The sequence below is a fragment of the Panthera tigris genome, chromosome D2, assembly GCF_018350195.1.
Source record: "Panthera tigris isolate Pti1 chromosome D2, P.tigris_Pti1_mat1.1, whole genome shotgun sequence".
NCBI classification, from domain to species: Eukaryota; Metazoa; Chordata; class Mammalia; order Carnivora; family Felidae; genus Panthera; species Panthera tigris.
In genome coordinates this window covers 39657847-39672220 of record NC_056670.1, presented here as the reverse complement: position 1 = coordinate 39672220, position 14374 = coordinate 39657847, and the positions used below count along the sequence as shown (strand labels likewise).

Below are 14374 nucleotides of genomic sequence, written 5' to 3'. Positions count from 1 at the left end.
GAAGCTCAAAGGTGGGTTTTGCATATTTTCTTTTCTTACTTCAACTATGTTTTCTCCCTTTCTCCTTACTGTTGCTATTTCATTGTTTCTATATAATGAGCAAATCTACATATATTATGTCTGTGGGAAATTTCACATCCTCTGCACGAGGCACCACGTAAATTAAAATTTTAATTGCAGAGCAAAACTTGACCATGAAGAAATAAGCTACTAATAGATTCCATGTATTAATACATCCTATAGTCCAGGCACTATCCTGAGATATTGCTATTATTTGACTTATGAAATGAGTGAACAACCCTATATGTTCTATAACTTCAAATTTTATGGATGAAGAAAATGAGAAATATAAAAGTTAAATACCTGGTCTTGATCCCACAGCTAAAAGGAATGAATCCCACATTCTAAGTCAGTCCTTTTCCTCCAGAGCACATGTTCTTTCTTCTAGTCCACAGTGTTTCAGAAAAGACACTTTTAAGTACAAGAACTAATAAATACCTCTCTAGGCAAACTGTTTTGACTTTAGCTTCCAAAAGTCCGGTCATAGGTGAAATTCAAGAAATACATCCGTCTGTAAGCTTAAAATGATGTACCTTAAATGGTCTGGACCCTTTCCATTTGCAAAATATTGACTGCTTCTCTTTCTTCTATTTAGTGTATATTTTACACACAAAATTCCATTTTCATTTACTTCCCTGTTTATACACTAGAATTATTAATCACAATGTCAATAGTAATAGATCGCTTGGAAGGAAAGTGGGGTATGTTTACTAACTAATCCAACAGTAATTGAACCATGAGACTGAAAAACACAATATCTGCTTGAAGGAAAAGAATTTTTCAAATACCTTCGATCATTCATTATCCATTCAACTGTTTTATGAACTGCTGCTCCGTGCCAAATGGTCCGCTCAGGACGGGAACAATTCAAAGATGATAATATTTGTATGCTTCTAAGGACCCATAGTATAGTGGAAAATACAACCTCTTTAAAAACAATACAGTGAGGATGATAACTTTTATCTAAGGGTTGTTCACTTGGCCCCAAAGAGTGGGTATTACTTACAATATCAACTGGCATTTGACTTTTTTTCTATTTCCATCTCACATAGTTAAATTTTAGCGGTATGTGGAAAGTCATAAGGCAAGATAAATGGCTTAGGAGTTCAAGTTACATCAAGAAAAGTATATATTAGAGAAATAAGATGAGACCATATCTCTTGTGAAAGATACAATTCATGTCCCAAAAATGTATATCATATTATGGTTAAAACTAAATGCAATGCTAAGGGAGACACAGGAGCAGAACGAAATAAGATGCTGAAACAGTTTGGTTATAAACAGAACCCAGGACATGGTCCTAAAATTCAAACAGGAGGCTAGGGATGTGGATTTAGAAACAGGAAAAAAAAAAAAAAAGATAGGAAGGCTTTACTTAATGGTAGAGGAGGGTCTCCTGATTTGTGGCTCCCAGATTCTTGATTGATTCACAGAGCGAGCTCCATAGGATCTTTCGAATCTTGTAATTATTTGCAAAACATCACGTATATGTCCATCTTTTCCAGCGTGGGGGATCCAAAGGTCTCATTAGATTACCTAAGTGTACCCTCAAAAAGTTAAGAATCACAGAAAAAGAGGAAGAAAAAGTGAGTGAGCTAGAACATCTATTCAAATCAGAGTAATTCATACTTTTAAATATGAGTAGGCATTTTCTCATCATACGTAAACAGGGGGAAAATAAGCAGTTTTCAGATATATGCGTTGAGTGGGTAGCATTAAAAAGAAACAGAGGTGACTTTATCAAACAAGAAACCTTAGAATGATGACAGACAAGCAGTAGGAAATTACAGTGTTGAGCCCAAATGATAATGGTGTCTACTCTGCATGACTTGAGTTTCATATTCTTTCTATAAATTATCCGGGTATATACAACAAGATAAATGCCCTGGGATTTAAGTTTACGCACAATGAATGGTTAAAATCAAGGAATCAGTCACGAGATGCAACTGAGACTCTGGTTTATTTGGAAGAGGAGTAAAAATTACTAGACGGGAGTTTCTTTCACTGTCCAGACTTTTCTGTCAGTCTCTCAATGTATGTTTCTACAATAAAGTAAAACATGACTCTTGTACCAACATATCAAAGATAATTTAACTTATTAATGAGTTAAACAACAGGCTTGTAAAGCTGTTATAAGAGCATTTAAGGAACAGAAATTTATATAGTCAGGCTCAACTGGGATAGTGAAATGATTTTGCTAAGTTACATGCACAACTAGTCAAAATTCTACAGGACCATAAAACTATGGATCTTTGGGATTATATTTTGCTATCTGAAAGAAAAGCATTTCCACTTCTGGTGATCAAAAATCGTTTATAACTCCTCAATCCCTACAAGTTTATGTGTTAATTTCAGTGTCTGGACTCTAATCAATAATAAATGAAAAGCCAGGAAAGATAATTTCTCCTGATAGTGAAATAATTCCTCAGCAGCCCTAAGGGATAGTTTTCAAGTCCAATATTGAAATGCACGTAGTCTCAAGTTTTGAGTAAATTCTCTTAACAAGTGCCAAGTTTCCACCATTGATAAGAGGAAGGTCTGTCTCAGTGACATAACATTTGCAAACTCTTCCATCTCACTCTGTGCATTCTTGCTTACATTTCTATGGATAACATGAGGTTCAAATGGGGGATTTTGCTAAATTGGGTCCAAGGACAAAAAATAAGAACTTTCATGTCAAAGTTACATGAGGGAAAGATGAGAATAACCAAGGGTATCCCACATATGCAGAGGCCTGCTGTTCTGTTTGGCCCTCTTCAGGTGTGCCTTGATTTTGCCTCTGTCCTGGCAGGGTTTAGAGGATCAGAATATGGAACTTGGTAGGGGGTGGGTCTGCTCCTCTGAGGGTCAAGGCAGGGGAGTGTTTCCTAATGAACAAGCCTTTCTCACTCTGTCCAGGGCCTCTCCCTGGACACCTGAGGATTAAGCTTCTCTTCCTCTTGCTGCCTTTATTCCAAACACAGTTCCAGTAACGGACTCATATCTAGCAGTTGCCATCTCTCACCTCACCATCTTCTAGATTATGGTTCCCAGACGTTTGGGAACCGTGGCCATCTTTCCAGACTTCCGGCAGAATTCATAGGCTTCCGAGAACTTCAGGATGTTGGCCCAGAAGAGGGAGCCTTTCCACCAACTGTAACCCAGAAGAAATTGTGATATTGACCATAAATGGTTGCTCTCAAGTCTGTATGCTAATTGCAGAGCACCCATATGCTGAGAACTTGCCCTAGGCCTATGTCTTCATACCCTCCCCTTCTCTACCAAGAAGAAACCCTGGTTCTATAGCCCAAATTAAGCTATCAGCTACTCTTTCTGCCATGTTCTAGGAACCATTGCACATTCTAGGAACCCTATACTTGGTCTTCAATTTCCAAGCTGTCTATACGAGTGGAACATATTTCTTTCCCAGTGCCTGACCTGCACTGCCATGGTTTGGGGTTGGTAGTTACATTTGCTCGTAACTTTTACAAAGAAATAATGGTGGGAAGTATTCGTCCACAGGAATTTAACTCAACAACTGTGTTTCTTTTCTTCTCGGTCAGTTCATCTAAAACGATGTATCTGGTATAGACAAAGATGCTGCAGGAGCAAGCACCCCAACCATACACCTTGCGTTCCAACCACTTTCAGAAGTGGCTTTCTCAAAATGAAAAACGACCCCTTCCACCAGATTTTACAACACATTCAGATGTGTTGGATACATGGTAAAGACTGAGGGTGGGGATGGGTGAGATTCAAGTGGAGATACTACATTTCTCACAAAGAGATACTCAGGGTGCTTACAATGCCCTCTACTCATCACACATTCCCTAATCTCTTCTATAAGTTCTCAGTTCAAAATTTTAGTTTGAAGACTTTGTGCTACTCTGTTCAACTAGAGGTTTAACTTCTACCCCTAGCATACTCATCAAATTATCGACTCAATAAAGTTAGTTCTATTCTAAGAAGAATGCCCCTAGTCAGTTGTTAAGAAAATAAAATATTATCCATCTTGCTATACATGCATAAAATTTAGAGACAATAAAGTGTTCTCGTACCGATTTTTATTCAATAGTGGTACCATAATAGCCAGGGGTAATTATCCTACTTTTTATCATAGAAAGAAGCCTGGTAGTCTACCTACAAAGGTTGAATGAGTTAGCCACAGCCATAGGTCTGAGGAGCTGGTGATCTGGGACTCAACCTCAAGCCTTCTCTCTCTTATTCCACAAGTAACTCCTTCAAGCACAAAAGAACATTACAATTTACCTCCCATTAGCCTTCATCAATGGTTCTTTCATAAAGAAAAAGGTGTCAAAAGCTTAAGAATGTCATACCATGTCAGCCAGCACAGACGTTAAGTTAAACTTTAAAAATTATAGAAAAAGTGTTATAAGATTTAGAATATCTGTTGCATAGGTAGGGGAATGGAAGAAAGGTTCATAAGAACCTGGAAATGAAAAGTATCATGTTGGCCTCTTGGAGATTATGATACATAATGCATACTGACTAAATCAGTAAAGAGATACAAGCCATACTGAAGAGACAAAATGATCCCCAGGGCAGGTGGGTTCATGAATTCTGACTGCCAAGACTCATCCAAATACGATCCAGAGGTGGAAGCACTTCCCAGACATATTTGTAATTGTAAATTACTCTAATGCTCTATTACCTGTCATCTGTGCCCACTTTATCTGACTCTTTTTGTTTACTCTGTAACTTGGTATATTTGGAGCAAAGGTACACTGACTAGGCCCTTGCCAACATTTTATCCATCTTCTAGTTATTTTCTCCCTTGGCATTCTTATTTGGATGGAATGGAGAGAAGGAGCAATGTACATCCCTGGGGTACTGACATAGCTGAACTGATGGAAGTTAATCTACTAAAAGTCCATTTCCTTAGGGAACGGAGGAGCCTTCACACCCGAAGACAGAAATACCAAGCAAACAAGCTTGGCCTCTGTTTCAGAAGAAGAACATTATTATTTGACGTAAAAATCTGTCTCCTGATCCAGGCCTTCAATATTCGCATGTGAGTCGTAGAGAAAGGGTTGGTGGCTATAACTAAAAGCTTCCAGATCTGGCTTCCTAAATCTCTCTGAAATACTAGGACACATGTGCTCTTATTAATCTTTCTCACAGAGTCATAAAAAGTAGATTCAACACAGAATGCCCTTTGTTTGGGGCACTGCAGTGAAAAAGTGTGCAGAAAGGTGGCAGGAGGGCAACGTCATATCTGCCAGAAGATGGTGATACCGTTGCAACACGATTGACAGGTAGAAGCAGTGGGGCCACTGGGCTGCTGTATTCAGTAATAAAGTTGGAGTCAATTGGGAGTTGGTATTATATAATGGAGGCTGAGGCAGAACATGATGGACAGGGCAGTGCTCATAAGAAGTAGCAGCATTGGACATGCGTGTATGTAGAAAAAGACACAGTGGTGACCATAGTTTACTTCTGTGCACAGCATGTAAGACTGTCAGAGGAGGGCCCAAACAAGAGGAAAAGAGGGATAAGAATAATAATGAGGAGGAGGAGGGAAGGAAAGAAAAGAAATACTTCTGGAGAAACATATAACTTGACCACTCTTATTAATAATGTCTGCTAGGGCTTTCAGAGCTTTTAGAAGAGACACACAGAAATTTTAAAGAGGAGAGGGAGAGAATATTGACTAATGATATATAAGTGCATTTGAAAACCTCTATAATATTTGCAAATGTGGAAACATAAAAAAATGATAAAACTGACTCGAGAAAAAAATGAAATCTGAAAAAACCACTGAAACAAACTGATGGAGTGATAGAAGTCCATCTTTTCAAAATATTCCCCCACTGCTCTTGGGAGTGTGGACCAGGGCTCCATTCCAGAGACCCTGCCTGGCACTATGGAGTCAATACATGAGTTCCTGTGCCAGCTGGAGGCACAGGAACCATGTATCTGTTAATGTTTTTGTTCTGATTGGTTGACAGCTGCTTCTTCTCGATCTTCTCAATTGCCTCCTGCCACCACAAATAACCTGGATCTTTCTCAGGGAACCTTTAGATCATTCATGGTCCATTACCTCAAATAGTAATACCTGGCAGAACTGAGGTCCCCCAGGAACTTGCTCCAGAACCATGGACAGTGTCCATTTTTATTGGCCATTTCCTGTGGTCATACTCAAAGAATATCACTCTTGAGAATGCATGCAATACATATAACCCAGCAACTTTTTTCTCTAGATCATATGCCACAAAGGAGTCTCACACAGATCCATAAGGGCACACGTATAAAAATGTTCATTACAGTGCCTGGTAGCAGAGAGTTAGACCTGGTGTAAGTGGCTATCATTTGGACAAGTTAAGCATGTTGAATATACACTGAACTTCTTCTCCATAATCATTGGAAGCAATAGATTATATGTACAAACATGGTTCCATAGTAATAACATGGAACTGTATAAAATAAATAAGAAAGAGAATGAGATATTTATGAAAATACCACTTCCATAAATGAGTGCAAAAGATGACATATCAGTCCAAACTTTGGGAATCTCCAGCTTCTCCCTCCAAAGAAGAAAAAAAACCCACATTAGTCAAATCAGAAAAAGTTTCCATAAAGGTATAAATAGAAACAACTACGTGAAATGAAGACACAAAGTCACAGTTTTGTTGAAAACAAAACCAAAACCAAAAAAGGTCTTGAGCAGACCAATGATCACAGTGTGTTATGACATGAGAAACGGGCTTACGTTATCCATTTCAAAACATAAGAAACAAAGGAAGTGGGAGGCGGGTAGGGAGGAGAGGTGGAAAGACAGCAAAATAACATCTATTTGTGAACTATTTTTAAGCATAAACCAGACTCCGGGAAGCCAAAACACAAAATTCTGGGGGCATTCAAAGCATGGGTTACCAGAAAGAATGATGGTGAGCCCACAGACAAGGTTGATGGATGAAAGAAAGTGAAGACCCCCGGTGGAAGCTTGGTTGGATGGCTGGTCACCCTTTCCTGGGCAGCCCCTCTCCTTCAGCCTCACCGTGGCCCTTCTTCACAAAGCTCCACTAGCATGAATATTTGTTTAAATAGTCCATCTTATATTAAAAAATAATTAATAGTCAGAGATTGGATTGGTTTCTGCAAGGACATGTCAATTATTGCCGAAGCAGTAGGCATTGCATAAAAGTTGTTTGAGTGTAGAAGATGGGGGACAGCACTCTGGGAACCATTATCCCCCATAAAATTTTATAGTTACATTTTCAAGTGGCCCAAGGCCATATTTCATGCCGATCCTATAAGCACAAAAGCAGCACATAAAGCATATTTGTTTATGGTATCGGCTGATGGAGAAATGAGAATTTCCATCAGGGCAAGCAGCCAAACCAATGCAGAGCAGGATCCCACAGAACTTTACAAGCTCAATGGCACTGGCCAAGCCAGCGGAGGATGGCCAGAAGTCTTGTCTCTTAAAGTAAAGGTGACCCCAGGTGTGAGGAATCTCTCCAGGCTCAAAACTCCCGATAAACTTTAACTCCCTTTAGAGACGAACATTCTTTTACGTTATATTTAGTTCTGTCTACTCTCCCTAAAGAGACCAAAAATTTCTTGGTGTGTTGACTGATTAGTCAAAGTGACTAATCACTATTAGTCAAAGACAGTGATTATATATCTTTGAGGAAAAATACACAGTTTAATAGGGTTATTTTTTAACATGTTTCTGTGCACCAACAGGAGTTCATGGTAAAACTTACCAACCAGCAAATGATTTACTAATAAATGTCTTTACTTCTCAGAATCTATAAATTTAAAGCAGAAAACTTTAAGAGAAAGTGATGTATACCTCAATTTCCTGAACTCTGCTCCAAAAAAAACTGTAGCTCTCAATGTTCCAGAGAATCATAATAAACATTTACATACTAAGGGATTAAGGAAATAGTACATTTTTTAAGAAGCTTAGGGGCACCTCAGTGGCTCAGTCAGTTAAGCGTCCAACTTTGGCTCAGGTCATGATCTCAGGGTCCATGAGTTTGAGCCCCACATTGGGCTCTGTGCTGACAGCTTAGAGCCTGGAGCCTGCTTCAGACTCTGTGTTTCCCTCTCTTTCTGCCCCTCCCCTAGTCATTCTCTCTCTCTCTCTCTCTCTCAAAATAAATAATGAATCTAAAAAAATACATGAAGACAAATGAAAATGAAACCACAATGGTCCAAAATCTCTGTAGTAAGAGCAGTTCTAAGAAGCAAGTATAGCAATACTGGCTTACCTCAAGAAACAGGAAAAAACTCAAACAATCTAATCTTCCGCCTGAAGTAACTAGAAAAAGAAGAGCAAACAAAACCCAAGGTGAATAAAAGAAAATAATAAGTATTAGAGCAGAAATAACTGACACAAAGAGAAAAAGGATAGAGAGAGAGAAAAAAAAGAAGAAAAGAAAAAAATTAATAAAACCAAGAACTGGATCTTTGAAAAGATAAATAAGCTGACAAACCCTTAGCCAGAATTGTCACGAAAAAAAGAGAAAGTACTCACATACATAAAATAAGAAAAGAAAAAGGGGAAGTAACACCTGATACCACAGAAATGCACAGGATTATAAGAGAATACTATGGAAAATTAGATGCCAACAACAGGACAACCTAGAAGAAATGGATAAATTCCTAGAAACATACAATCTTCCAAAACTGAAAAAGTAGGAGATAGAAAATGCCTATATCACACTTGTGCTCCTACCACAAAAGAAGCTAGGAAATAGGGTTATGGCTTCTAGCTTGGCAAGTCAGGACTCAGATGGAAATTCCCTAAACATGCCGTGTTGATCAGTTAGTCTAGATTATGCTGTGGTAACAAAACAAAGCAAAAATCTCAGTGGCTTAAACAAGTGAGGAAGGAGTACACAGAAAGTGCTCAGCACATCTGAGACCTTCTGGAATCTAGCTAATGGAGGCTCCAATCTCCACATATGATCCCCAAAGCAGAACAAAAAGGGCATAATAAATTGTGAAAGGGCTCTTTAAAACTTTGACCAAGAAGTCACACAAATCACCTCTGCTTGTAATTCGTTTGCCAAAGCCAATAATATGACCAAGCTTAACATTACAAAAGGTAGGAACCTACATTCCTACCCTATTCCCAAAATGAGAGAAGTGATTTTTGTGTCTGTGTGTGCGTGTGCGTGTGCGTGTGTGTGTGTGTGTGTGTGTGTGTAAATGAACCCCATGATTGCAACATATAGAAACATTTGTTACAAAGAAACCAGAGGGAGCCTTTAAAATGTAACGTATGGTCACCAGCTTCCACTTGAAGTCCTCCGGGAGCTTAGCTTCATTGAAAATAAAACTCAAACCCCTTGTCATAGCCTTGACCCAGCCTCATCTCCTAACAAGCTCCTTGATGACCAGGCTCCAATCACTCTGGGTTCTCTTGGTTTGGAGCCTTGGAACTTGTTCCTTTGCCTGAAGTGTTCCTCCCATAAGTTTTACTTGCCTTCCTTTTTTCATCACTTGGTTCTCATATTACAATTTACCTCACATTCCATCATGTGAAACTGATGTTTTTCTTTAGAGTGCTTCTCACCAGGTTAGATGATCCTGTTTATTTACTCACTTAGCTGTGCCTAATCAAATACCTGGCAGATTGTCGGTGTTTACCAATGTTTGTCGAATGTGTAAGTGAGTGATAAAATGAATGAATTTTAAAAATGCCTTATTTGCTCTACCATGCTACCTCTACGTGGACTGAGAACATAAAGTTGGAATGAGCACAAATCCTTTCAAATTCATGATTTCTGGAATTTTCACATAGAATGCAAACTCTGAGGTTATTTAATCACTCTCTAAAAACTTTCAGTCATGCCCCAGTTTCTTAGAAGAACATAGAAAATGACTTTATAAATCTGGAACTCTTTTAAGATTTTCAGACCCAATTCCAATGTGTGTGTCGGGTTGGGGGGGTCCCCACATCCCCTACAACACCAGGAGGAAGTCTAAGAATTCAACTCACCTCTGACACTGCCTACTCAGAGGTAACAGCAGACTGTACAGGTTAAGGACTGCTCCCCCCACTTCAGAGGCCGGTTTTGCAAGCTCCAGGCTGTTACCTGCATACTTTTGACCAATCTTCTATGCACTGGAAGTTTCAATGACCTTCTCCTTGATTCTCTTAATTTGCAAGAGCGGCTCACAGAACTCAGGGAAAAGCTTAGTTTTGAGGACCAGTTTATTAAATAATGTGATAAAGGATACAAATCAACAGCCAGATGAAGACATACACAGGGTGAGGCACGGGGAGAGGGTACACAGCTTCCATACCTTCTCTAGGTGTGCCTCTCTCTCCCATCTCTACGTGTTCACCAACCTGGATGTTCTCCAAACCCTGTCTGTTAGGCTCTTTACGGAGGCTTCACTGCATAGTCAGGATTGATTAAGTCACTGTCTCTTGGCTGACTCAGCCTCCAGCCCCTCTCCCCTCCTTGGAGGTATGTGTGAGAGGAGAGTGACTAAAAGTTCTAACCCCCTAAGGGCACCTGAGTGCCTCAGTCAGTTAAGCATCCGACTCTTGACCTGGGCTCAGGTCATATCTCATAGTTGGTGGGTGATCTCACAGTTGGTGGGATCGAGCCCTGTGTTGGGCTCTGTGCTGACAGCACAGAGCCTGCTTGGGATTCTCTCTCCTTCCCTCTGCCTCTCCCCCCTATCAAAACGAATAAATACACTTTAAAAAATTAATCTTTCTTTCTTTTTGAGATAGAGAAACAGAGTGTGAGCAGGGGGAGGGGCTCTGAGTTGTCAACACAGAGCCTGACGCGGGGCTTGAACTCACAGACCTCGAGATCATGACCTGAGCCGAAGTTGGACGCTTAACCGACTGAGCCACCCAGGCGCCCCAATAAACTTTAAAAATTAAACAGAAGAGTTCCTTTTTTATTCTAGCTGCAAGTTCTTTATCATATCAGACATAAGATTTGCAAATAATTTTATTCCATCTGGATGTTTCATAAGCTTGTCAACTTTTATTATAAAAGTCAGAAATTTAATAAACGATCCCAAAACTTGTTTTTTCTCTGGTGTTCCCTTTCTCAGCAAATCCACTATTTGGCCTAAACAGAATCATGGCAATTGTCTTTAGCATCTTTCTGTCTTTCATTTATCCTTCTTCTAACACATCTGTCAGTCACCCAGACACATCTGTTTGACCTTGTAGACAGCTCCACTCATCCCCCACTATTTCTCCTTGGTCTCCTCATTGGTTTTCCTGGCTATAGTTTCATAGCCTCCAATCCAGTCCCCTTCTGTGGCCAACGTGGCCTTGTTCATGTGCCACTGCTTTGATGACGTGCCTGTTTTACAGGGACCCTTTCAGGGACTTATGTACTTAAGTACTTAAGTACTCTATGGGCTTATGTACTTAAGTACTTAAGTACTCTATGGGGAAAGGTTTCTTTAAACTTGATCCTGACCTGAAAGATCATCATCTCTCCCTTGACTTGTTCCCAGCTCTGTTCTTCTCCACACTCACTCTTCCACTTTATATTCCACGCACATTGAACCATGTCTAGACCCTCAAAAGTGTTATCATTCTTCTGTCCCTCACGCCCTTGTCTGTCCTTCCCCTTCTACCTAGATCAAAAGGGGGCATTCATTTTTGTGGGACTATCTTCTACCTATCTTTTTTCCCTGCAGAATATAAGTTCCCTGGAGAATATAAGGGGCACCTGGGTGGTTCCGTCAGTTAAGCTTCCAACCTCGGCTCAGGTCATGATCTCATGGTTTGTGAGTTCAAGCCCTGCATCAGGCTCTGTGCCCGCTTCGGATCCTCTGTCTCCCTCTCTCTCTGCCCTTCCTGCCACACACTCTTTCCCTCAAAGATAAAGAAACATTAAAAATAATAGTAAGTTCCACAAGGACATGGATTTGTGTCCTGCTCATGCTTGGACTCCTAGCACCTAGAAGTGATTAGAGTGAAAAACTATTCATCCTTAAAGCCCAGAAAGCACTGTTTCTATAAAACTAAGTTCACAGGCAAAACTAATTTCAACCTCATCTGTTCTCCTGTATTACTGTGTGCATCCTACTACGTCAGCATTGCTTGCTTGCATTTTTACACTTACTTTCTACTGTTGAAGGGGGAGCTTTGTAAGGACAAGTACTGATCAATGCGATACAATCTCTGCAAGTCCTTGGCACACTCCCTTCATGCATTTTATTTCCTTTTGTCTTTCCATAATTTTTCCTTCCTGTACTCATAATAGGCACGATGGATTATTCAGTTAATATCATCAGTCAATTAGAAAGTGATGGATACTATACCTCAAATAAACAATAACCGTTAAATCCATAGAAACATACAACTGTGCATGCTATGGACAGATATGGGGCTCTACGTATCTATACAATACATTTGCAACAAAAGTACATTATTAGGTTTAAATTTCTTATGTGTATCACATGTGAACAGGGGCAGACACTTTTATGTAAATAGTTGGATACATATTATATTTTTAACCTATAAATATGATGTTCTTGGAGGGTATATATTATTTCTGCATATGGAGAACTATACGTAGACATATAATACTATATTTATATAGCAACTTGTAAAAGCTTTAAGATATCACAAGTCGCACCGTAAAAAATGAAAGATTTTAAAAATAGAAACCACACCCTTCCATCGAGAAAACAGGCTCACACACACAGTGACTTCACACACACACTGTGACAACCTAGGATTTTTCTTGCGTAGTCAAAGAACTCCCCGGCAGTTGATTTGCGTCACATTTCTCGAGCCATACCCCAAAGGTCAGCTCTATCAGAGTCCACCCATGTGTGTCAAGCGTCCTGTTTGCAGGACACCACCCCACACCCACCGCGGCAGACTATCTGGGGATTGCGCCCATGAATCAGGATGTTTAACAACCTGACATATGATTCCGTTGCACACTGCCTCCTGGGAATCCGGGATCTAAGGCACCCCGCCTTGGGCAAACAGGCTTGCGTTGAAGAATGAGAGTACGGTGGGGCAGCAGCTGCGAGTGGGAAGTAAGAAGTTCTGCGTGAAGCACAGAAGGCTGGCTGCATGGTGGGTGCTGGCATGCACGGGTAGTGGAGTCACCAGGCTGTGGGTGATGACAGAACAAGGATTGTTTTAACGAGGACCTTATGTTCCCCTTCAAGGTTAAGGAAGCAAGACTCACAGCTGTCTGCTTTTTCACTTCTCACTTCCTTTTCGCTCTCCTCCTGTTCTTTGACCTTTCCATGAACATGTTTTCCACCAGAAGTATGCTCTGAACCTTGGCAGGGCTCAGCGCTCCTCCCGCCTCCCTATCTTGTCTCCTCCTGACATCTTGCCATAGCAGATCCAGACTCTGGTTATGGACAAGGGCAGAGAGTGGCGGCCTTGCCTCTTGGAAGGCCTCTTGGAAGGCCTCTTGGCCTCTTCGCCAAGCCTCTTGGAAGAAGTCACTTCTGAAATCAGGTGCTCTGCATGCTCAGAGAAAATCAGGGATGAGAGGCATTTTTAAATCATCTATGCTAACACCGTCCTCATTTTAAGCTAAGGAAACAGCTTTAGAAAGCGGTGAAGAAACTCTAAGATCACAAACCAACTTAGCAGCCAACCTGGTCTCGTATCCAGGACTCGGCTCTCTCGCTTGTTCTTCTTCCAGGAATTCACTGTAATGCATTTTTAAATGGAACTATTGTCTATTACCTTCTGTAGGAACCACATAAATAATTCTAATGGATAAATAAAACACTGAATGGTGAATTGATTAATGACTGAATGACGAATGAACATATCGATGAAAAAAGAGAATTAAGAATGGGTTTCGGTACCAGGTAGACAGTCTCTGGTCGCCAGAAACCCAAGGGTGGTCAATAAACTGCTTTTCTAGAAAAACACTTCATCATCTGTAATTTGTTGTTTTATATTGCATAATGTGTAACCTAACTTATATTTGACACTTGACCTCACAAAACACTGCTCATAATGTAATTCCATCTGGTCCTTCAAAAAAGATTAGTGGATATTCATAAACTCGCCCAGAAGCTTCAGCAAAAACCCTGACATTGTGAGATGTGAAACAATTTGACACCTTACGCAGCTAGCCCCAAGCAGAATTGGAACACACACTCAGACCTGTTGACAATGAAGGAAACAGACTTCACTTACAGAAGCCTTTCTGAGAAACATTTTTTGGGAAATTCAGATGGTCTCGCTATTGGATTATTTAAGCCAAGCAAGTAGAAATGTTTCCTATTTTGTATGTAAATAATGTAAATTAGCTACACGAAAAAAAAAAAAAAAGAGCTTCGGTAACTGGATTTAAAATTCAAGAAGAAATAGGTCAAGGTAGAGAAGGAA

The 14374-nt window shown here is 40.1% G+C and overlaps 1 long non-coding RNA gene across 1 annotated transcript; it reads right to left on the bottom strand.

Annotated features, from left to right (window-relative positions):
- Window positions 1-1303: 1303 nt before the first annotated feature.
- On the bottom strand, window positions 1304-10523 carry LOC122232084. The gene is made up of 3 exons (XR_006209432.1): window positions 10324-10523; window positions 3065-3193; window positions 1304-1607 (listed from the first exon to the last, which is right to left on the bottom strand). It is a non-coding gene; the product is annotated as an uncharacterized LOC122232084 (long non-coding RNA).
- Window positions 10524-14374: the final 3851 nt, after the last annotated feature.